Genomic DNA, 22,774 nt, shown 5'->3' with positions numbered 1-22,774 from the left:
CATTAATTAAGCAATGGGAAGCAATGTGATTCATCTATCTGATGTGGATGTTACCCAAAGCAGCTGGCTCATTCCTTTGGTGCAGATCCTAGGAGCAATTCGAGAGTCTTTTGTTGTCGGATCCTTTATTTTCTTTGACTACATACCAGAAAATGTGCTCAGCTCTCTAAGGAATAAAACCTCCCATTTGTTAAGGGAAGCAAACTATATAGATTTATACCTTAGTCATTTTCTAATAATCCTTTCTTACATGTACTACTTTCATGAGTGTACATAATTTTTGCATTTTCATGTATATTCTTTTAATTTTATTTTTGGTTAAAGCATAATACTTACATATATTAATGAGGTACAGTATAAATTTTGGATTCAGATAAATTAGGTAATGCTTAACAGGGTAATTAATATATTCATCAACTCAAACTTTTATCATTTTTCTTTTTCTTCTGATTCACATTGGTATTCTTCTCAGTGAGATTATGAGAAGCACATGAGCAACCACTAGGCAAGAAGGCTTTAGAATTCATCTGCTTAAAGGCAGGGGGGAGAAAAAGGCAGAGTATTTGAACAAGATAGTTTCTTCAAATTCTTTTCTGCTTAACTATTGTGTGATTTCCTAAGGCAATGCTAAAAAAATGCTGCCTGAAAATCTTGCCCTCCCAATCCTTGTCCCAGATGTGACAATACCACAATCTTGTAACACCAGCTCTGGATAATAAAGGAGAAAGTGAGATGGCATGTCTTATAAAGCATAATTAATCTTTTGTTCACTTCACACAAATGTAGGTAACACCAATAACAATTTACGCAATAAGTAGACAAGTATGACAACAAAAACCTACAGCAGCAAGAAATGCCACTTTCCTTCAATATTATTCTACCTAGGGATTAATAAAGCATCCCACTCAGTATCATATCCACTTTCAAAAAAAAGTCTGAGAACAATAAAACATAAATAAGGTTTTTTGTTTGTTCGCTTGTTTGTTTTACAGTACTGGGGATTGAACTCAGGACCCTGTGCTTGCCAGGCAGGCACTTATTCCACTGAGCTATCTCCCTGGTCCAAACATAAGTAAGTTTGAGCACCTAAGGTATGTACAACACTATTCTAGACACTGAAGTTGTAAAGTCATATGAAACAGGATGAACAGAGGACTTCAGTTTAGTAAAGAAGGCAAACATGTGAAGTAACATTCATAGAGGACTATAAATGGAGTGCAGTGACATGATTTGTGATCTATAGGACCACCAAAGGGCATTATTTCAGACTTGGCCACGAACAGTCAAAGGTTGTTTTGTCTGTTTTGGTACTAGGGACTAAATCCACCCCCTTCCTCTTGAGCTACACTCTTAGCCCATTTTTGTTGAGTCACAGTCATACTGAGTGGCCCAGGCTTACCTCTTCTCCATTTTCATTTTTTTGAAACAGGGTCTCGTTAAATTACCCAGGTGAGGCTCAGACTTGTGATGTTTCCTGTCTCAGCTTCCCAGAGTGCTGGGATTACAAGTTTGAACCACCAAGCCCAGCCTAAGAATTTGGAGTAGGTGACACTTTAAAGAGAGCTTTTTCAAAAGTAAAAATTAAACTAAAGTGAAGAACTGATGACAGGAGACAATAGGTAACAAAATGAGGAGAGATTAAAGAAACATCACAAAGCGATGGCCAGATAGCTCAGTGGACTAAAGCACTTGCTTAGGCAGATGCAGGGACTACGGTTTGATCCCCCACTTGCCGTGTCAGCTCTGCCCCCACAGCGCACTGAGCCTGTGATTGAGACTGGATGTGGTGGCACGCACCTGTAATCCCAGCACTTGGGCGGCTGAAAAACAGGAGAAGTACTATGAGTCCAATCTACATATTGAGATCCTGTAGATCCAGTACTAAATACATTTTTTTAAAAAGTAATAAAGCATTACAAAGACAGAACTTCATGTAGAATGTGAGTAGGGAAGGGGTGAGAAGAGATACCCAGAACTGCCACAATTTTAGCTTGAGTAGGTAGGTGAACAATAGTGCTTATTTACTCAAAGCAACAAGAGAGAAGTAGTGGGTTTAGGGTAGGAAGAAATAAATGCACTTTATGATGAATTAGTCTTTGTCACTCTCGCTTGCTTTCTCTCTCTCTCTCTCGCTCTCTCTCTCTCTCTCTCTCTCTCTCTCTCTCTCTCTCTCTCCTGCTCTCTCCTCTCTATTTCCTCTCTCTAAAAGTACTGTGGATCACACCTCTGGCTATCTACCACTGAGCTACACCCTAGCCCATTTTTTTGAGGCAGGGTCACACTGAATGGCCCAGGCTTGCCTCATCTTGGAACCCACCTGTCCCAGCCTCACAACTTTCTGGGATTACAAGTATGAACCACCATGCCTGGCTTACAATAAATTAATTTCAAGGCATCTGTGGCACACACACAAGACATTTCCAGTTGAAACTGTTCTGGATTTCCGTAGATATTGACCACATGAAAGAATTTTTCACTTACAGTCATTCTCATATAGATGGCAGTTAAAGCTTTGAGCTTAAAAGATATCCTGATGATAGAATACACTAAATAATAGAAGAATCAAGGGGATAGATCTAGGAAACACCAACATTTAAGGCAAGGAACAGTCAGCAAAGTAGAGGAAAAAAGAAATAAGGCCCAGTGACACAGAGAGAGTTTAAAGAAAAACAGCAAGGGCCAGGAAGATAGCTCAGTGGCATAAGCGCCTGCATGCCAAGTGCAAGGTCCTGAGTTGGATCCCCAGTACACCCCCCCCCCCCCCCCCGCAAAAGAAGAACTGCAACACAAAGAGAGGAAATATTTGCAAATCATCCCTCTAAGGGTCTGGTATGCAGAATATATTAAGAACCCTTGCAACTCAACAATAAAAATATGCATAATGCAATCTACAAATGGGCCAAATATTTGAAAATACATTTCTCCAAAGAAGATAAAGTGGTCAATAAGCACATAAAATATGCTGTGTCTTCAGTCATTAAAGAAATGCAAATCAAAAAAGGAAGTTTATTCCATTAGTTAAGCTTGACTATTAAGAGTTTTAGAAAAATGTTGGGTCGAAGAATGTTCGCTTGAGCACACAAGTTGAGATGTGAGCATGGTATGAGAGAAAAAGACATCTGAAGGGGAGCAAGGTGGAGAAGGCCCACACCTCCAGGCACTCAGGAGGCTCAGCAGGAGGACCCCAAGTTCAAGGAGAGACTGGACAACTCAGTGAGATGCCATCTCAAACTAAAACAGAAAAGGGGGCAATAGATAGAGCTTAGTGGAGGAGGCCCTGGGTCCTATCCCCAGTACATTCAATGAGAAAAACAATAACAATAACAACAAAAACCACATCTGAGAGAAATCAAAGATACATTAACATGAAAAAAATAAATAACCAAAAGAAAGACTGAAAAGGTGAAGGAGGAACTAGAGATGCAGCTCTGTGGCAGAGCACTTGCCTACCAAGCATGGGGCCCTGGGTTCTAGCATGGAAAGAAAAAAATAGAGAGACAGAAGGAAAAGTCCCCAAAGTCTGGTACTTGAAAGACCAGTCTTGGGCCCGCCAAACAGCTCAGGGGATTAAAGTACCTGCAAGCAGGCGCAGGCCCAGGAGCCTGGGGTTCGATGATCCTCCTGCCTGCCCTGCTGGCCCCGCCCCCCGGGAGACTGTAAACAGGAGAATCACTACAAGTCCGATCCAATAATGAGACCCTAAACACGCTGTAGACCCTTCCCTAAAATACAAAAAAAAAAAAATCTTCCATTAAAGGACCAGTCTCAAAGTAAAGCAACACATTTTCTCTACGGAGGCAGGAGCACAAAAGTCGTGCAAATGGAGTTCCATCTGTAGATGCTCCCAGTGAGTAAGGAGAGTATATTTTTCAGGTGATTTCACTGAGTCTTCTGCAAGTGAGTACATCTTAGGAAGTTTGAGGACCAAAGTGAAAAGTATGGAATTGCTGACAAGATCAGAAAATTGGGCTAACCAGATAGAGAAAAAGACACACAGAGAGACAGAGACAGACAGACAGAGACAGAGATGGAGGGAGGAAAAAAAAAAGAGATGGAGGGAGGGAGGGAGAGTCAGAAAGAGACAGCGACAGAGTCAAGAAAACAGAGACAGAGACATGAAGAGTCAGAGAGAGGAAGAGAATTACAAAGAGAGACAGAGACAGACACACACTAGGGTTCCTCTTGGAGCCTGACCTGCCCAAACTAAGTGGAGCATTTATCATACGGGAGAAAGAAAGGGAAAGAGAGGGAAGAGCAAGAGAGAGACAGAGAGAGAGAGAGAGAGAGACAGAGAGACAGAAATAGAGACAGAAAGAGACAGAGACTGCTAGGTACTAATGAAGCACCCACCAGAGAGGTTGGCAGTGGCTCTGGGATTCTCTCCAATTCTATTCAACAGTAGAACTGACAGAGCCCAAGAAAGGAAAAAGTTTATCTTGGGGAGAGGTCCTTTTAAGATGGGAAGATCTGCAGATAGGGAAGAGATCTGAAAGTAAGAGCAAGAAGTTGGATGGAGATATGTGCTAAGACTAGACACTAGACTAGCAAGACAAAAGCCAGTCTCCAAAATAAGCTAAGACAGTTGACCTTCTCTCACATGGCCCTGCTCTTTGGTTTTATTGTGGCTGTAAGAACATCCTGATCCGTCTAGCTTTTGTGGGATATAAGTATCTACATTTCCCACGTCTGCATTAATTTACCTCCTAATGAAAAGAGCCTACTCCGAAGGGTAATACAAAGCTATTAGGAAAAGGAAATGGAAGCCAGGTAACCAATAAATGGCAGATGAATCATAATTTCATATTATGTGATGGTGCACTATTATAAGAACTGCCAGAAGATGGTGGTTAGAGACTATATTTAAGTAAGGGCAAGACACACCTCACATTTTAGTGAATCTAAGTCCTTGTTTATACTAATCCCTCTGCCCAGAATGGTCATTCCCAATTTCACCCCACCTCTAGTATCAGAAGCTTATTTTACCAATCTCCTACAATGGTCATGTACAGTGTCTACCATGTAATAAATGCAAACTTGATTCATAAGAAACAGAAAAAAATCACTAAGGGCTACTGTTATGGTTTGTGTCTAGTTGTCCCCCCAGAGCCTCATGCAGTCATGGGGTGGGGTCTTCTAGTTTGAGAATAATTCATGATCCACTGGGATTAGGGGTCTGAGTACTGCTAGGATTATGGGTGCGAGAGCTACACCCAGCCTGGGATGGGATCTCTCTATTGCCACTGTTGCTGCTGCTACTCCATTTTACTCGCTTCCTCTTTGCTCCCACCATGAAAGGTTGCCCTCTGCCATGTGCTGCTCTGCCTTGGAGCCTGCTGAATATGGACTGAAAGCTCCAGTAACTGTGAGCTAAATAAACCTTTCCTTCTGGGCTGGGGTCATGGCTCAGTGGAATAAGCATTTCCTTGGCAAGTGCAAGGGCCTGAGTTCAATCCCCAGTTCTACAAAAAAAAAAAAAAAAAAACCTTTCCTTCCTTCATTTTGGGTATCAGGTATTTGTCCCAGCCACGAGAGAAGAGTAACTGAGACAGTTACCTAAGCGATCAGGAAAAGCATCATAGGAAAAGTGTGACATTTAATGTTGTCCTTAAAGATAGGTGTATTCTCTCGCCAAAAGGAGGATTTTAACAGGGGAAATGATGTGTGACAATGAAGGCAGGAATGTGCAGCCAGAAAGCCAATCTTGGATTGTATTGATGAGGCTAATGATTCTCAGGGTGAGGGGGTACAGAGGGGAAGTGACAAAAGGCAGTGGGGCTTCTATTTAGTAGCAGTGATAACATTAATGCAGCTAAAAGAGAACATACAGGCCACCACCTTCAACCATCAACATTTTACAGACCAGGAAACTGAAAGCAACAAAGGTGAGGGACCTACCTAAGGTGACACAACTTAAGGAGGGAAACAAACTTACAAATGGCACCAAAACCTCATCTTCTGTTTTCTACTTTAGTTCTCCTTTTACCTCCAGAAAGTAAGAAACTGTCAAACAAAATGGCTAAGCAAAAGCAGTTATGAATACAAAAATGAAATATAACATAAAGGCAGATAACTTGAAGAAATACAGTACCATCAGTCCCTGTGGATTTTTTTTCTTTTAATATAGTTGGTACAGTCTCGCTACGCAGCTTAGACTCATAGTGATTCTGTTTTCAGCCTCCCCTATGCTGGGATTACAGCCTATCTCGATGGCCAGCTCAAGGTGCCCAGGGGGCAGGGCCAGTGCAGCATGTGGTACCAGGGATCAAGCAGTGGTCTTTGCTCTGGCCTAAGCAGGTGCTTAGTATGCTCAGCTATCTGCCCACCCTAGTCCCTATGAATTTATGTCAACAGAAAATCAAGTATATGTAAAATGAAAGTTGACCAAATAAAAATTTTACACAATTAAGGAGGCAGTATCAATAAGGGTTCTCAGAAATAAATTATATTTATGCATAGCTTCATATTTTAATTTTTTTAGAAAAAATACTTTGGGGCCCGGGGAGATAGCTCAGTAGAATACATGCTTGCCTGGCAAGCTCAGGATCATGAGTTCAATCCCCGGTACTACAAAAAAAAAAAAAAAAAAAAGAAAAGAAAAGAAAAAATATTGTGAAGGTCACAAGGAGAACATTATAGACACTGCTCATTTAATAACCTAGTTGTGTTCCTGCCACTAGGTCATTAGCTGAATCAGTCATGAAGGGAGAAACTGTATATAGTATGTACATAACAGTACATATTCCAAACAAAGAAATTGTCAAAGGAAACACTAGCTTGATGACTTTGCAGTAGTATAATTTGTGAAAGCAACAGTACAGTCTGCAAAAACTATGTGCAGCATTGTATAAATAAGGTATACTATATAAAACATTTGCATCTCTATAAACAAAATGTATAGAACTGCACATAAAAAATGATGGGGAAAAAATGATGGGTTATAATTTCTAGCAGTGAGTTATAGGCCTGAACAGAATGCCTGGGTGGTAAGTATAGACAGTAAGCAGCTGGGTCATTAAATGAAGACTACCTGTATATTTCCCATTGTACAAATAAGAACATCAAAATGTGTTAACTGGTAAAGTGAATGGCCAAAATTCATTCTATTTCTCTTTCCAAAACGTCTGGGACACTAGAATTCTCCCAAATAGACTGAAACAAGCATGAAACACTCAGCTTCACAGGTGGGAGCCAGACTTAGTAAATAAAGGCAAAGCCTGAGGAGAAAAAGGATTAATGGAAATAAAAAAGGGTAGTTTATAAAATCCTAGATATAATGTCTAAAATTTTAAACTATAAGTCATATTTCTTCAAGTAATTGTTGACAATAATTCAGTGGCAGAAAATCCCATCTGCATATACATTGTTTGTGGCTGGTAAATATATTTTTGTTAGGTTATCATTCTCAGGTCATAAACTACGTGCTTCTTGATAAGAAAAACACTGAAACTGCTCTTACTAGGATGATGCCAAATAGCAAAATTATATTCCCTACAGAGCTGTGATATATATAATGCTACACTTTCTGGTGCAAAAAATTTGAGTGTTTAACACTTAAATGCAACCACATACAAAAGCAAATCGGTTCACCCCCACCACTTCCCCCCACCCCCCCATGCCCCCAGTCTCACACAGATACAATAGTCACACATACAATCACAATCCTGGCCTTGTACTAGGCCTTTATTATTTTAAAACACTGCCCTATATTTTGAGAGACAAAAAACACAGAGTCCCTACCTTAAGGGCTTAACTATATTGACACATTTCCTATAAGATAGTTTTCAAACTACAAAGAGTCAGGGACCTTTGATAAATAACAAGGTGGTGGGAGTGGTGATTGCAATTTAAAATGAAACTTGAGTAAGAAACCTTTCAAAACCTGGCAAATCAGTTAGAATTTGAAAGCCAAGAACTTAAGGTACCTTCACCCTGCAGGAACAAATGAATTCCAAAGGTATTGTGAACACAAGGACCTGGTGCATTGAGGAAATCAAGAAGATTGATACGTTAAAGCAGAATACGCATATCTGTTATGTAGAAAGCTTTTATAGATTTGAAGGAGCAAAAGCACTGAGAAAGGAGGCTCTGGGGTCCTATAAACTTTCTATGAGAATGCCTGACTTTAAGCAGGGCTCTAAATGGAAAGAAGTTCTAGTGAAGCCAAAGGGTAGCATGATATTGCCCACATTTGATGTGTACAATTCTCTTTCAGAGTTCAGCATTAAAGGGAATGCCATAATGGCTTAAGACATACATTGACATTAACTAAAGAATACAGAATAGTATTGTGGGCATAGGAGATACAAATAAGTATGCATAACATGTAGTCTCTGCTCTAAAGACCTTTCCATCTTGAGGAAACAAGATAACCTCTAACACCATACAGTGGCAAGTGAGGGATTTGAAGAAGTGCTTAGCTAGATGCATGGGCAAGGAAGAAGGGTACCTCCTCACCCAGGAGGTACACTGTGCGGGACCTGGAGGGCTGCAAGAAGCAGGTTGGAAGAAATGACATTCAACCTTGAGAAACACATGAGCAAGGGCCAGAATGCAGGAGGTTTGTCAGTAGACCGATCTGTGTGAAACTGGATTGAAATAGAATAACTAGAGGAGTAGCCAGACAGTTCAAGTGTGATTGCAGAAGTACTTGGAATATTTGTTTAAGAAGTTAGAATTCAAGCCAGGTGCAGTAGCCTGCCCCATGGCCCATCCATTCAGGAGGCTGAGACAGGAGACCTGCTTAAATCCAAGCTTCTGAGGCTTAGTCTAAGCAACCTAACAAAACCTGGTCTCAAAACATCAGTAAGTTTGAACATTATTCTACAGGCAATGGGAGACAGCAAAGATTTCTGAGGAAGGTAGTGGCATGATTTAGTGGTGTTTGAAAATCACAGTCTAGCTGAGGCGTGCAGATGAAAGAGAGAACAAAGCAACTCTTGGGCACATAGCCACTGCAAGAGCGAGGTAATAAGCTGGGCATGAATAGCAGATTTCCTGGCTTGGGAGGAAACTTGAACACTATCTAAACTAGAGTGGTAGCAGTGGGGCTATAAAGAAAGGGGGTGATGGAAGAGACATCACAAGCAGTGTACATCAATATCACACAGTAAGAATCAACTCAGGAATTAATTGCTAAAAGAGAGTAGCAAAAGAAAAGAAGTGAGAGAAGTATCTAATGCTTTACGCCTAAGTGACTGAGCACAGAAAGTTTAATGTTGTAAACTTCGGTGAGTATCTGCGGGGGAAGGAAAGAATGGAGACGGCTTCTGTTTAACTTAATAAATTTGAGATGTCGGCTGGAAATGCAAACAGAAACAAATGCAATTGAAAGGATTTCTCTAATGATATTAAGAACGAAATAGGTTTGTAGTCCTTTGACTCTATTAGCTAAATTGGTTTTAAGAATAGAACCCCAGGACTGGGGATTTAGCTCAGCCGCACAGCCCATGCCTGGCAAGCATGAGGTCATGAGTTCAATTTTCAGCACCAAAAAACAAAAACAAAAGAGAGACAGAACCCACTCTGTCTTATGCGTACCTAATAGGGACTCGGGGAAATTGAAGGAACTCCTGATATCTACCTCTCTTCTTTTTTCTCACTCTGACTAGCTGTAAGGGTGTTGAAATCCTTCTCTACATAAGAACCCTCAGAGCTTCCCATTTAAGCATTTATACTACAGAAAATTGCTCTAGAAGTACACAATGCTTCTAGGCACAGAGCCTTGTAGATTGGTCCAAAACTCTTCCTTATGTTCAAGCTTTCATTGCTCTTCTAGGCCATTGGTGTGGCAGGATGAAATAAGAATAATGACCCACAAACCACAAAATACAATTCAGAGGTAATTTCCTTTTGAAAATCAATTTCACTGTGGCTGTCTGGTTTCAACCCCTGCTATATACCATCACTCCAATAAAAATTACTCTTCATCTGAAGAGTAAGCCCACTGACAGGTGTATGAACATGGAGAAAATTACTCAGCAGCCTATTATTATAGAGCAGTTTCAGCAGCTAGCAGCAAGAAAGTCCTCAGGAAGCCACAAAACACAGGGTAGGAACCATCCCCAGACAGCACTATTATCTGATCAAGGAATGAACAACTGAAATGTGACTCCTCTTTCCCCAAAAGATAGAGTGTATGACTTGATTTTCCACATCGAATTCCACAGACATATTCAGTCTGCATTCCCCAAGACTCAACTCCTGGGCCAATAGTCTTCAAAGGTAGGCCCAACAACAAAGGCAGCAGAGACCCAATAACTTTTAACAATGGAGTTGAAGTAAGGCACAGACACTAAAGCTTAATATTGTTTAGAATTCTAATTTTTTTTCTTTCTTGAGATGAATAGTTCTCAAATAGAGGTGAGCATCGTTATCATCTGAGATGTCTATAATTCCAAACTGTATCTGGCTACTTGGGAGGCTGAAGCAGGAGAATTTCAAGTTTAAGATCCTGTCTCAGGTTTTTTAAAAGGTCTGGGGAGGTAACTCAGGATAAGAGTACTTGCTTAACTTCCATGAGGATCTGGGTTCAATCCCCAATACTTCAAAGCGAAGAATTAAACCAGCAAAAACAAACAAACAAAACAAAAAAGACTCAGGTCAAACTACACAGACTACACAAAATATATATATACACACTTGTGAAAAATTTGTATAAATATTTTAACAATATATGTACGGAGATATCATGAGATTAATACAAGTTACCTTTGGCATCGGCAATTACAAGATGTGTCTTTGTGGCCAATAGACATTTCACACATTTATTAGTAAGGTGAATTGCTGCTTGGGTAACCTTGGTCATTGAGATTGCCACACATACATTTGCAATTTGTTCTCTAAGGGCCAACAGTGTAATGGGTTTTCTGTGACATAAAACATCCTCTAGAGTCACACATATGAGGGTAACACCATCTGTTGAAAAGACATCATACTGTTTCTTTTACTGAAGTGTGTATATATGTTTTAGTAGATGCCCTCCCTAAACACGATTGATACATGTCTAGCTGTAGCCAGAAACGTGCATTTTGGTAAAGGCCTCCAGACAAGATTAACATGTACCTCTGATTAAGAAACACTGTCAAAGATGATCTTCATGAGAAATACATATACACACATATATATGTATTTCCTCTCTTTTTTTTTTTTTGGTCTTTTTGAGACAGTGTTTCACTTAGTTCAGGCTGACCTTGAACTCACTTTGGAGACAGGTTGGACTCCGCACTCACAGTGATCCTCATTCCTCAGCCTCCTAAACACGGATTACAGTCATCTGCTGCCACACCCGGCTTTCATGATATATTTGAACCCTACAACTACAAAAAGTTCTACATAGTATCTGTCAATAATTAGCTGTTTCTATCAGGAAGAGTAAAAGAGAGGGAGAGAGGAGGGGAAATAATGGGAAATGGAGGAAGAGAGAGATAATAATAGGTGAAGACCAATTAGTTATTTGTCACACTAAGGAGGGAACACAGGACACCTATACCTTTTAGTCAAGTGCCCTTCCATGAGCTATTCACACCCTTAGCCCTGGGACAAGATGTTAAATTACTGTCTTATACTAACAGCCATTGTGCCCACATGCAGCCATTGTGCTATTGTGTCTTGTCTCTTGCACAGGCTAATTGATAAAGGAAATTTATTTCTGACAACTGTGAAGGCTGGAAAGACCAAGAACATGAAACCAGTATTAGATGAAAGCCTCCGGCTGCAACATCCCCTGGCAGAAGGTGGAAGGTCAAGAGCAAATAAGACAGAAAGACAAGGGGCCCTGAACTTATCCTGCAATCAGGGTAAGTCCCATTCCTATAATACGTGCCTAACTAACTAAATGGGCTTCACCTATTACTGTATCTCTTCCTCCATTTCCCTAATTTACCCTCCTCTCTACCTCTCTCTTACTCTTCCTGATAGATGCCAGGGAGATGGCTCAGTAGAATAAGGGCTTCCCTGGCAAGTGCAAGGGCCTGAGTTCAATCCCAGGTTCCACCAAAAAAAAAATCTCTTCCTGATAGAAACAGCTAATTATTGACAGATACTATGTAGAACTTTTTATAGTTGTAGGGTCCAAATATATCATGAAAGCCAGGTGTGCCTCGCTCCAATGATAAATGACACTATTTCATCGATAAGGACAAAACCCTCATGACCTAATCCCCTCCTCAAGGTCTCACTTCTTAATAGTATTACACTAGAGATTACATGTCAGCATGTGTTTTGGAGGGGACAGTCAAACCATAGCAGGTACACTCTAGACTTTAGCCACACTAAACCATTCACAATAACATAAATCATAAATTCAGAGTCGGAGGTACACTCCAAAAACCAGGAACACAAGAGACCTTTTCAAATTATATATGATGGGGCCAAGGAGATGGCTCAGTAGAATAAGTGCTTGCCTGGCAAACGCAAGGGCCTGAGTTCAATCCCTGGTTCTGCAAAAAACAAACAAACAAATTATATATGAATTGACTGACTTATAATTGAGTTGACTGTGAGATAACAGTTAAGATTCTCAGGGCCAGGTGGCTTAGCTCAGTTGTTTAAGCACCTGCTCTCGCAAACCCAGTCAGGAGCAGGGAATCATGATTCGATCCCCAGACTCGTCCTTAAGGCAGCCTGAGTCAGCAAAAAAAACAAAAAAAATCCTACTCAACTGCCAACCAAATACCTCAGCAGATTAAAGCGCCAGGCGCAGGGGCCAGGGGTTCGATCCCTGGGCCTGCTGTGCCAGCCACAGGGCCCTGCACCCATGGCGTGCTGACAAGGCAATTGAGAATAGGCGTGATGGCACAAGCTTATAATTCCAGCTCTTGGGAGGCTATAAACAGGTGGATCACTATGAGTCTGATCTAGTAGTGAGACCCTGAACACCCTGTAGACCCTTCCCTAAAACACAAAAAAAAAAAGATTCTCAGGGCTGGTGAGGTAGCTCAGCAGTTTAAAGAAACTGCTTGGGCAAGTGCGCAGGGGCCACGGATCAATCCCCGGCACCACATGCTGCACCAACCACACACCCAGGGTGGGCTGAGCTGGCCACAAAAAAAAAAAAAAAAAAGATTCTCTTCCTGTAAAAAAACTCAGGAATGGGGAGATAGCTCAGTAGAATAAGCACAGGGACCTGAGTTCAATCCCCGGTACTGAAAAAACAAAATCCGTATCACTCATACCCATTACCTTTTACATATTTATTCATAATCTTGTGTGTGTCAAACACTTCTTTAAAATAAAAGATTTAGGGGCTGGGGAGATAGCTCAGTAGAACAAGCACTTGCCTGGCAAGCACAAGTGCCTGAGTTCAATCCCTGGTTCTGCAAAATAAGTAAATAAATAAATTGATTAATTAATTAAAAGATTTAGATGTAATGCACACACTGTGTGAAATCAGTTGTAGAATATTTTCATTTACCTAATAAGAGCCCTAATGACCCTATTAGTGAATGTCCCCACAGATATCTAACAATCTAATTTTTATTTCCATATATTTGCGTATTCTGGACATTTCATACAAATGGAATCATACAGTGTATTTCCTTTTAAATAACTTCATTCACTTAGCAGATTTTTGGAGGTTCAACCAAGTTGTAGCATATATGCATACTTTTCCCCTTATTGTGGCTGAAAGATATTCCACTGTATAGAATGTTCTACCACATTCTGTTTATTCATCAGACATTTGGGTTGTTTCCACTTTTTGGCTAATATATATGTTGCAATGAACATTCATGCAGAGGTTTGTGTGTGAACATATGTTTTCAATTCTCCTGGGTATATGCCTACAAGTAGAGTTGCTGGGTCATATACTAATTCTATATTAACTTATAAAGAACTAACATACTATTTTTCAAACCAACTATATCACACCAGCAATGTATGAGGATGCCCTCTTCTCCACAGCCATACTTCTGTCTTTTTACAGCAGTCACTCTTGTTGGTGTGAACTGGTATGTCATTGTGGTTTTAATTTGTATTGCTATAATGGATAATAATGTTGAGCATTTTTGTACATTTTTCTTTAGTTTATAAGTCCTACTATTTTTGCATTGTAAGAGTCTTTTGAAAATTCTGGAAACATTATTTATTGAAGATATGTTTTGTAAATATTCTATTCTAATCTATTATATTTCATTTTTCAAAGTTTTCCTTTGAAAAAGAAACTTTTTTTCAGAACAAAAGCTTTTTTGAATTATACATTTGATGTCGTGTCTAAGAAATCTTTGTCCAATTCAAGGTCTTAAAGGCTCTCTGTATTTTCTTCTGAACACATTATGGTTTATAACTTACTTTTCTTTTCTTACTTTTTGTACCAGGGCAAACTCAGGCCCCTGCACACTTTCCAGGCAGGCACTTGTGCTATGGGGCTAGCTCCCTTTGGAAATTATATTTAAGTCCATAGCCCCTTTTGTGTTAATCTTGGGGCATAGTGTGTATATAGTACCTACCTAAGTTCATCTCTTTACTTCTCCAGTTTATTTTACAGCTATTTTTAAATTTACTTTTAACTGGTATGTAAAAATACTCAAGTTCTATATATTAATGGGATGCTATATAATGTTTCTTTATACGAATGCATGGTTTAATGTTTAGATCAGGTTAAATACATCTCCAATACAATTTCTGTAAAAACTTGCAAAAGCCTTTTCTCTATCTTTTTGAAATGTACAGTACCCTTTTCCAAATGTATACTATAATCTGTAGTCACTCTGCTAGGCAATAAAATAACAGAATTTCTTTCTCCTATCCAACTATAACTCTGTTCCCATTGAGCAAATTCTGCCCCTCCATTCTGGTACATCCCCAAGCATCTGCTAACAACCACTTTACTCTCAAATTCTATGAGATCAACTTTTTTGGGTTTTTTAGGTTTCACATGTGAGTGAATACACAGAAGTACTTGTCTTTCTGTGTCTGGCATGTTTCATGTGACAATTGCAAATGATGTCTTTTTTTGATGTCTTTTTTTATTGATGGCAAAATAGTACTCCTTTTGTGTATGTTAGCAACAGTTTCATTGTTAGGACAGGGTGGTAATAGAGAATGCTCACACTGATCATGGAGAATTTGTACCTGTCCATACTATTTTCTCATTCCCTTCTCCCCTCCTTCAACCCTCTTTGTCCTACCCATTTACATAAGCTCTGTTGCTATTTCTTTTGCTTCAATTCTCTTTTTTTAAAACAACACTTGCCTTGTTTTCCTTCCCGCTACCTGCTCCCTCATTTCTTTTCCCATTTAAACCAATTATTCCAATGCTTCCTATTTATCCTTTGGTTTTGTCATGCAAGAGAAAGACTGAGATATTTAAACTGGTGTCTTTGATTTATTTCACTTAAAATGATGGTCTCGAGATGTATCCATATGCATAAATGTCTCAAGCTTATCCTTTATGGCAGAGTAGTATTCCAATGTATAGAAAACATTTCTTTTTTTTTTAAATTTATTTATTTTATTTGTGTGTGTGTGTGGCCAGCTCAGCCCACCAGGGGGCGGGGCTGGCTGGCATGTGGTGCTGGGGGATTGAACCGCAGTCCATGTGTTTTGCTAAGCTTGTTCCAAGTAGGTGCTTTAGACCACTGAGCCATCTCACCAGCCCTAGAAAACATTTCTTATCCATTCAACTGTTGATGACCTCTGGGGTCACCAGTAGTCACCGTGTCTGCAGGATGAGCTGCCCCTTCCACACAGTGAGTCCAGGCTCAGAGAAGGCGCTGCCAGTTCCTTCTTCATTGAAATTTCTCTCTCTACTCTCCATGTGAACTTCAGTTCTCACTTCAGATCCTTCCTGGGCCGAGGAAACCCGCTTCCCTCCATCTGTTCTTTATGTTGCCATATTTCAGTGTCGGAACATAAAATCTCATAAGCTCTTTCTCTGCTTCTCACCACTCTGCCATTTTCCCACAAGTACTCTACCCCAGCTGAGTGGTTTTTGATTTCTTCTTCTTCAATGCACCCTGGATTTGCTTTGGCAGAATTGGGAATATTTAGGTGCATTTTGCTTCCTTGTTTCCTCATTCTCTATTTTGTGTTGTTTGGTTTTTGTAGTTAGGTCTATAAACTGCTCATGGTGAGTAGCTTTACTACTAGCATCAAGACTTCTTTGGGTAGAGACTATGTTTCAATGATGCCTTTGAGCTACATTTGGCTTTTGAGTCTGTCCTGGGATCCCATCTCTGTTATTGGAATGAAAAGTTGCAGCCTGTTTGGCCTAGCACCCAAGTCTTTGATACTACGTAGTATTATTATGATTCCCAGATGATCTAGGTATTGGTATACAAAAGAAATCAATTTATCAAAACAAGTATGTCACCTTGGATAAATCAGCAATAACAATATCAACAAGCACAAGGCTGAGGAGATGGTCAGTGGCATAAGCACTTCCCTGGCAAGCACAAGGGCCTAAATTCAATCCCCATTTCTACCCAAAAAAAGCACAAAATAAAACCAACAAGGGCCGGGGAGATGGCTCAGTGGAATAAGCGCTTCCCTGGCAAGCGCAAGGGCCTGAATTCAATCCCCAGTTCCACCAATAAATAAATAAATAAATAAATAAATAAATAAATAAATAAATCTATCTATCTGACAAGCTACAATAACTAATGCTTTCCCGCCTTTAGCCAGAGGTAAAGTAAGAAAGCTTAACACAGGTCAGTTAATTATATATATAGCAAATATTCACTCAACAGAGCAATTTTTAGCCCCTTTGACTGTAGAGCAGTATAGGTAAATGGTGTGAATCTGGAGCCATGAGGAAAAAGGAGAAAAGAAATAGATTATGAAAAATAAAGTGATGCAAAATACAAAGAATGTGTTGAGACTATTAAGGACTAAAGGAAAATTTCTGTTATTATAAAACAATCACAGAGAAGACCAAAATGGGAAATGGATAAGCAATAGGGAATGGAGATTAAACAAGGGGGGCATAAGAAAAAAAAATACAGGGCTGGTGAGATGGCTCAGTGGTCTAAAGCACCTAACAAGCTTAGCAAAGCACAGGGACCACGGTTCAATCCCCCAGCACCACATGCCAGCCAGCCCCACCCCCTGGTGGGCTGAGCTGGCCACACACACACACATAAAAAAATAAATAAAATTTTAAAAAAATACAAAGGAAACAAGTTTAAAGAGAGGACAAAAAGAAGGAAGATAAAAAATTAAGGATGGCATATTCAAACAACTAAAATAAATATTTGGGGGAAGCAATGAAACCAGTGGTAAACCAACCTCCACAAAAAGAAAAAACTAAAAAATCACCATGGAAGAACAAAAAACACAAACAAACAAACAGGTTAAATGGAGAAGAAAAAGAGAAAAATATTCCTATATATTTCCAGAAGACTATTTTCTTTCAGGGCCTGTAGTCTTTAATCTCACAAATCACAGTCCTCTGTGCCCGTCTTTATAGTTTTTATGGTTGTTACTCATTTCAAGGGGACCCCAGTCTGGAGTCTCTCTTGTAGTAGCTGTTCAAACTATTCTATTAAACCACAGAAGGTGTGAGGCATCGCGTCCTAAGGCTATTGTCATGGGATCACTGTTGGTTGGGGACCAGTTCTGGGTACCTGGTGTATATTCCAGTGTTGCGAGAACTCTAATCCCAGGCAGAGTCTTGTGGTGCCTTGGGGTGGAAAGGAGAACTCAGTGTGCCCAAATCTAATGTGGGATGGGTTAACCCTTCCTACTAGGTAGGTAAAGTCTGGCATCTTGTGTTAGGGAGGGACCGTCTCTGGGACTGCAGAATTCTCAGCAGAGACTTATCCATCCAGAGTGGGGGTAGTACCCTTGGTGCTGAATTGATGCTGCCCTAGGCGGTATGTACCAAACATAAGCTGAAGTGGGATACCCCATGTAAACTCAGGATGTCTGCGTACTACTGCTACATATCAGACAGCATTTCTGGCAGGTCTAGGATTGGAGCGGGGCAGTGAGAGCTGAGTGTCAGCTCAAGCGAGCCCAGGGTGCTGAGCACAGCCTGAGTCAGGAACACATTAGCTGTCTGTGCCGGATGAATGTCATGGCTGGGGGAGGCTAAACTCCAGGCTCTCATTGGTAACTCAGCTCTGTGCCAGGGGTCTAATATTGAAGACTCCTCACATAAACAGTGACAGCCTTTTTAACTTCTCAAGGTCTGAGATTGGGCAGGTGGGCAGGAGCCTCTCCTGTCCCTGGCCAATTGCCCTCGGTGTATGCTGGTAAAAATGATACTCAGCTGCAGTCTCTTCAGTTTGGAGAGAGGACAGTTAGAGGAAGGAGCCCATATACCTCAAGTCTCTGCTGTGAGGCTAGAATTTGCTACACAGCTTGGATCTTACCAGCTATTAGGGAAGTCCTCTAAATGGTTGTTCCAATGATAGTAGAGGTCAGCAGGCCCTGTGCACCACCCCTCCAGACTACTGCTGCACCTCTTTTTAAATCCTATGCTGATGTTTTCATTGATCTGCAAGTCTCTTCCTTCAAATTGACTTTTTAATCAGCATTTAAGTGTGGCCCCCTCTTCCAATTACCTGTGTTTTCAATTGTTCCTCTGGGAGTGGTTCAGATGTGACTCCTATTCAGCCATGTTGGATCTCCTCACCATTTTCATTATCCATTCAAACTTTGATGGATACTCACATTGTTTCCATTTCTTGACTATTAGTGCAGAATGAATACAGGAGTGCTGGTATCTCTGAAATACTGATTTCATTTCTTTTGGATATATACTTGGTAGTTACATTGTTAAATCATGTGGCAGTAGGGGCTGGGAAGACAGCTCAGTGGCATAACTGTCTGACTGGCACATGAAAGGTCCCAAGTTCGATCCCCAGTACCGCAAAAAAAATGAAAAATAAAAATAAATAATAATATGTGCCAGTGAAATTTTTACTTTTTTGAGAAACATTCATACTGTTTTGCCTAAAGGCTCTACTAATGTACTATATATTCCCACCAAAAGCATGCAGTTTCCCTTTTTCTGCACATCCTTGTCAACAGTTGTTATTGTTATTTTTTACGTCAACCATTATTTCTAGGTGACTACTTTTATTTGTCTTTTTCTGATGATCAGTGACATCAAGCATTTTTTATATACCAGATAGCCAATTGCATATATTATTTTGAAAAATACCCATTTGCTATTGCCATTTTCGAATGTCTTTTTAAAGTTGGCATCTAATTCTCAGAGCACTCTCTGTTGAATGATGTCTTTTTTTTTTCTTTTTGCAGAACTGGGGATTGAACTCAGGCCCTTGCGCTTACCAGGGAAGCACTTATTCCACTGAGCCATCTCCCCGGCCCCAAAATTTCCTTTTTTTTTTTTTTGGCAGAACCGGGGATTGAACTCAGATCCTTGCATTTGCCAGTCAAGCGCTTATCCTACTGAGCCATCTCCCCGGCCCCTGAATGATGTCTTTTTTTCTCAATAAATTATTTTGGAACTTTTGTCAAGTTCTGGACTCAATTCTGTGTTATTCAGGGGGGCCGGGGAGATAGCTCAGTAGAATAAGTGCTTGCCTGGCAAGCGCAGGATCCTGAGTTCAATCCTCTGTACCACAAAAAAAAAAAAAAAGAAGAAAAGAAAAGGAGTAGGAGTATAACTCAGAGCAAAGGCCCTGGGTTAAATCCCTAATATGATGGGAAAAAAAGTCATTCAATTCTATGTTATTCATCTACACACCAGTATGACACTGTCTTGGTAACTGAAGCTGTGTAGAAAATTGGTCTTCTGTTCCCTGAATATTCCACTCTCTCCATCTCAATCATTGTACATGGTCTTCTTTCTTTTGCCTAAAACAGTCTCATTCTAGATAATTTTACTTATTTTTCAGACTTCAGCTCAGATGATGTTTGGTCAAGAAAACATTTTTTTTTTATTTCAAAAGTTTGGGTCAGGAGTTCTTCCTAATACTGCAGATTATCCCATGATTAAAGCTATCATGGCATTACCAAATTATACAGTACTTTCCTGTTCATGGGCCTGTAAGCTTCATAATCGTAAGAATTCTCTCTAGCACATTCAACACTTCCATCTACATTGTCTCACACAGTTCAAGATACAAGAAAGACGATCAATACACGTTGTTGGAAAAATGATGAGAAGATTTTGCTTCTAGTACTCAAAGCACAAGTAATTTGTACTAAAGATATAAAAGACAAAGTTATTAAAAGGTAATTCACCCAGGTAGGGATTCATACCTGTCATCCTAGCTAACTGGACAGCTGAAACTATCTTGAACTTAAGAACTCAAGACAGTGGGCAACACAGTGAGACTCCCATTTAAAAAAAAAAGAAGTAATCCAGTACTATGGAGTCAAGATGCAAACTTCAAGCCACACGTGGTAGTGCATGCCTGTAATCCCAGCACTTAGGAGGCTGAGGCAGGAGAATTGCTGAGTTTGAAGCCAGACTGAACTACATGCATAATGAGACCATACCTCAAAAACAAAGAAAAGGAAAGGAAAATTCAGAGATGTATTCTCCTAAGGTCATTGGATGATCACAGAAAAATCAGCTGAGAAAATACTTTAGGACATACACATGAAGCGAAGAAAAGAGAAATTGAAACTCAGAAACCACCAAGAACTGAGAACTCTCGAAAAAAATAATTACTTAAGCTATGGGCTTCAATTGAAAAGGGAAAGGTGCTAAAATGAAGGATAAATCAAGTTTCACTTGGACTGACCAACTTCAGATTACCTCCGTCTCATACTGGCCTAAGGTGATATGGTATTTCTAGTACCTGAACTACCTCCTATAAGTACAAATCCACAAAAGATAAAAAAGGCTGAGGCCGCAAATCATCTCTACAGTAATTTTTTCTATAAAACATCTGTCATTCAATCAAAACTACCCAGACATGAGGAAATAGGCAAAGTGATAATCAAAATATTATGTAATAAAAATGTACGCTCAAAGAATGAGATCATTGAGTCATCAAATGAAGATTATCACATAATTATATGTTCCAAGAAAGAAAAGATTTGATTGTGAGTTTTGGCAAAATTCTGAATGCTATCTCAAAAAGGAACAAGTATTAGAGATGGATCTGAGTGACAGAGCACTTGCCTACTGTGTGTGAGACCCTCGGTTTGATCCTCAGCACTCCTTAAAAAATATCTAATGATAATTCTTTGAGATAAGAGAGTACAAGAAAACTGACTTTGAAAATTCAATGGCTGAATTTAACAGATTAGCCAAGGATGGAGAAAACAGAAGGTATGTCAGAAAAACTCCAGTTGAAGCAATTTTAAAAATTACAACATCGAGGGCCAGCCAAATAGCACAGCAGATTAAAATGCCTGCAAGCAGGCGCAGGGGCAGGGAATTCAATCCCCTGGCTTGCCATGCTGGCCCCATCCCAGGATGCACTGAGGTGGCAATTGACACTGGGCGTGATGGCACACACCTGTAATCACAGCTCTTGGGAGGCTGTAAACAGGCAGATCACTACAAGTCCGAACTAGTAGTGAGACCCTGAACACCCTGTAGGCAAAGAAGGGGAAGGGGAAGGGGAAGAGGAGGAAGAGGAAGAAGAAGAAGAATCCCAAGAACCACAATTTTCCATCATGGTTGCCATTGAAACCAAGAAAGTATTTAAGCAGAGATGAACAAAGAACAAGGCCGGACATGTTTCTGATCTGTAAGGGTCAGGGAAGCACATTCAGATGCCCCCTGGACATTTAAGATCTGTAACTTGGGAAGGATCTGGTGCCTAGCCTTATTTAAAAAGCTCTGGTTTTTTCCTAATCTTCAGTCTGACATGGAAATAATTTCACAGTTTCAGACCAGGCTGGCCTCAAACTCTCAGTGATCTTCCCCCCTCAGCTTCCTAAGTGTGGGGTCACAGGTGGCTACCACACTTAGATGAAGGTAAGTCTCTAAACCAGTTCAGAAATAAATTTTTAAAGCCCGCAGATTGAAAAGTAGACTGGTATAACCATTATGGAAATCAGTGTGGAGACTCCTCAAAAAACTAGGACTAGAAATTCCAGCTATTCCCTTTCTGGGAATTTTCCCAAAAGAACTGAAAACATCATATCATAGTGATATATGTGCCACGTTTATAACAGCACAATTTGTGATAGCCAAATCTTAGAAACAACCAAAAATTCCCATCACCTGAGGAATGGATGAAAAAGAGGGGGTGTTTTTATACAATGGAGTATTACTCAGCTATAAAGGAAAAAAAAAGGAAAAGAAAAAGAAAAACTCGAAGCCTTTGTAGGTAAGTGGATGCAACTTGAGGCTATATGCAAAAATGAAATAAACCAGACCCACATGTGTAAATATCATATTCTCTCCTTAGTGTAAGAACTCAAAAGGGGCCGGGGAGATAGCTCAGTAGTATAAGTGCTTGGCTGGACAAGCGCAAGGGCCTGAGTTCAATCCCTGGTTCCACTAAAAAAAAAAAAAAGAAGAAGAAGAAGAAATAAAAACTGAAAGGTAAAATAGACATAGTTAAATGGACAGTAACAGAATTTAAGAGATTAAACAACAAAGGGAGAGAAAGGAAAAAAAGATAGGAAATATGGTAAGGGCAAAACCACACATGTATATCTACAAGATGGCTAAGGCAATTGTCCTAAGAATTTCCATCAGTTTTTTGAAAATAGCAGTTAATGGATACAATTCTCACCTTGAGTAATCATCTATGCTGATATCTGTGAACTAAGCAACTACATTGAGAACAGCAATGCGTAATGCTAAAACCATGCTTGAAATACCTATCATCTTGGTCTTCTAAATGTGTACCATTTTTCATGTCATATTAATTGTTACTATACTCTTTTTTTTTTT

General features: G+C 39.9%; 1 protein-coding gene across 5 annotated transcripts in view; it reads right to left on the bottom strand.

The window, feature by feature from the left end:
• Positions 1 to 22,774, bottom strand: part of Eda (ectodysplasin A) — a 465,104-nt gene that overhangs the window by 365,455 nt on the left and 76,875 nt on the right. The window lies entirely within an intron of this gene.

Source organism: Octodon degus, unplaced genomic scaffold, assembly GCF_000260255.1.
Source record: "Octodon degus isolate 3935 unplaced genomic scaffold, OctDeg1.0 scaffold00201, whole genome shotgun sequence".
Classification (NCBI taxonomy): Eukaryota; Metazoa; Chordata; class Mammalia; order Rodentia; family Octodontidae; genus Octodon; species Octodon degus.
Note: the sequence above shows the minus strand (reverse complement) of the source record. Positions and strands in the feature narration are given on the sequence as shown.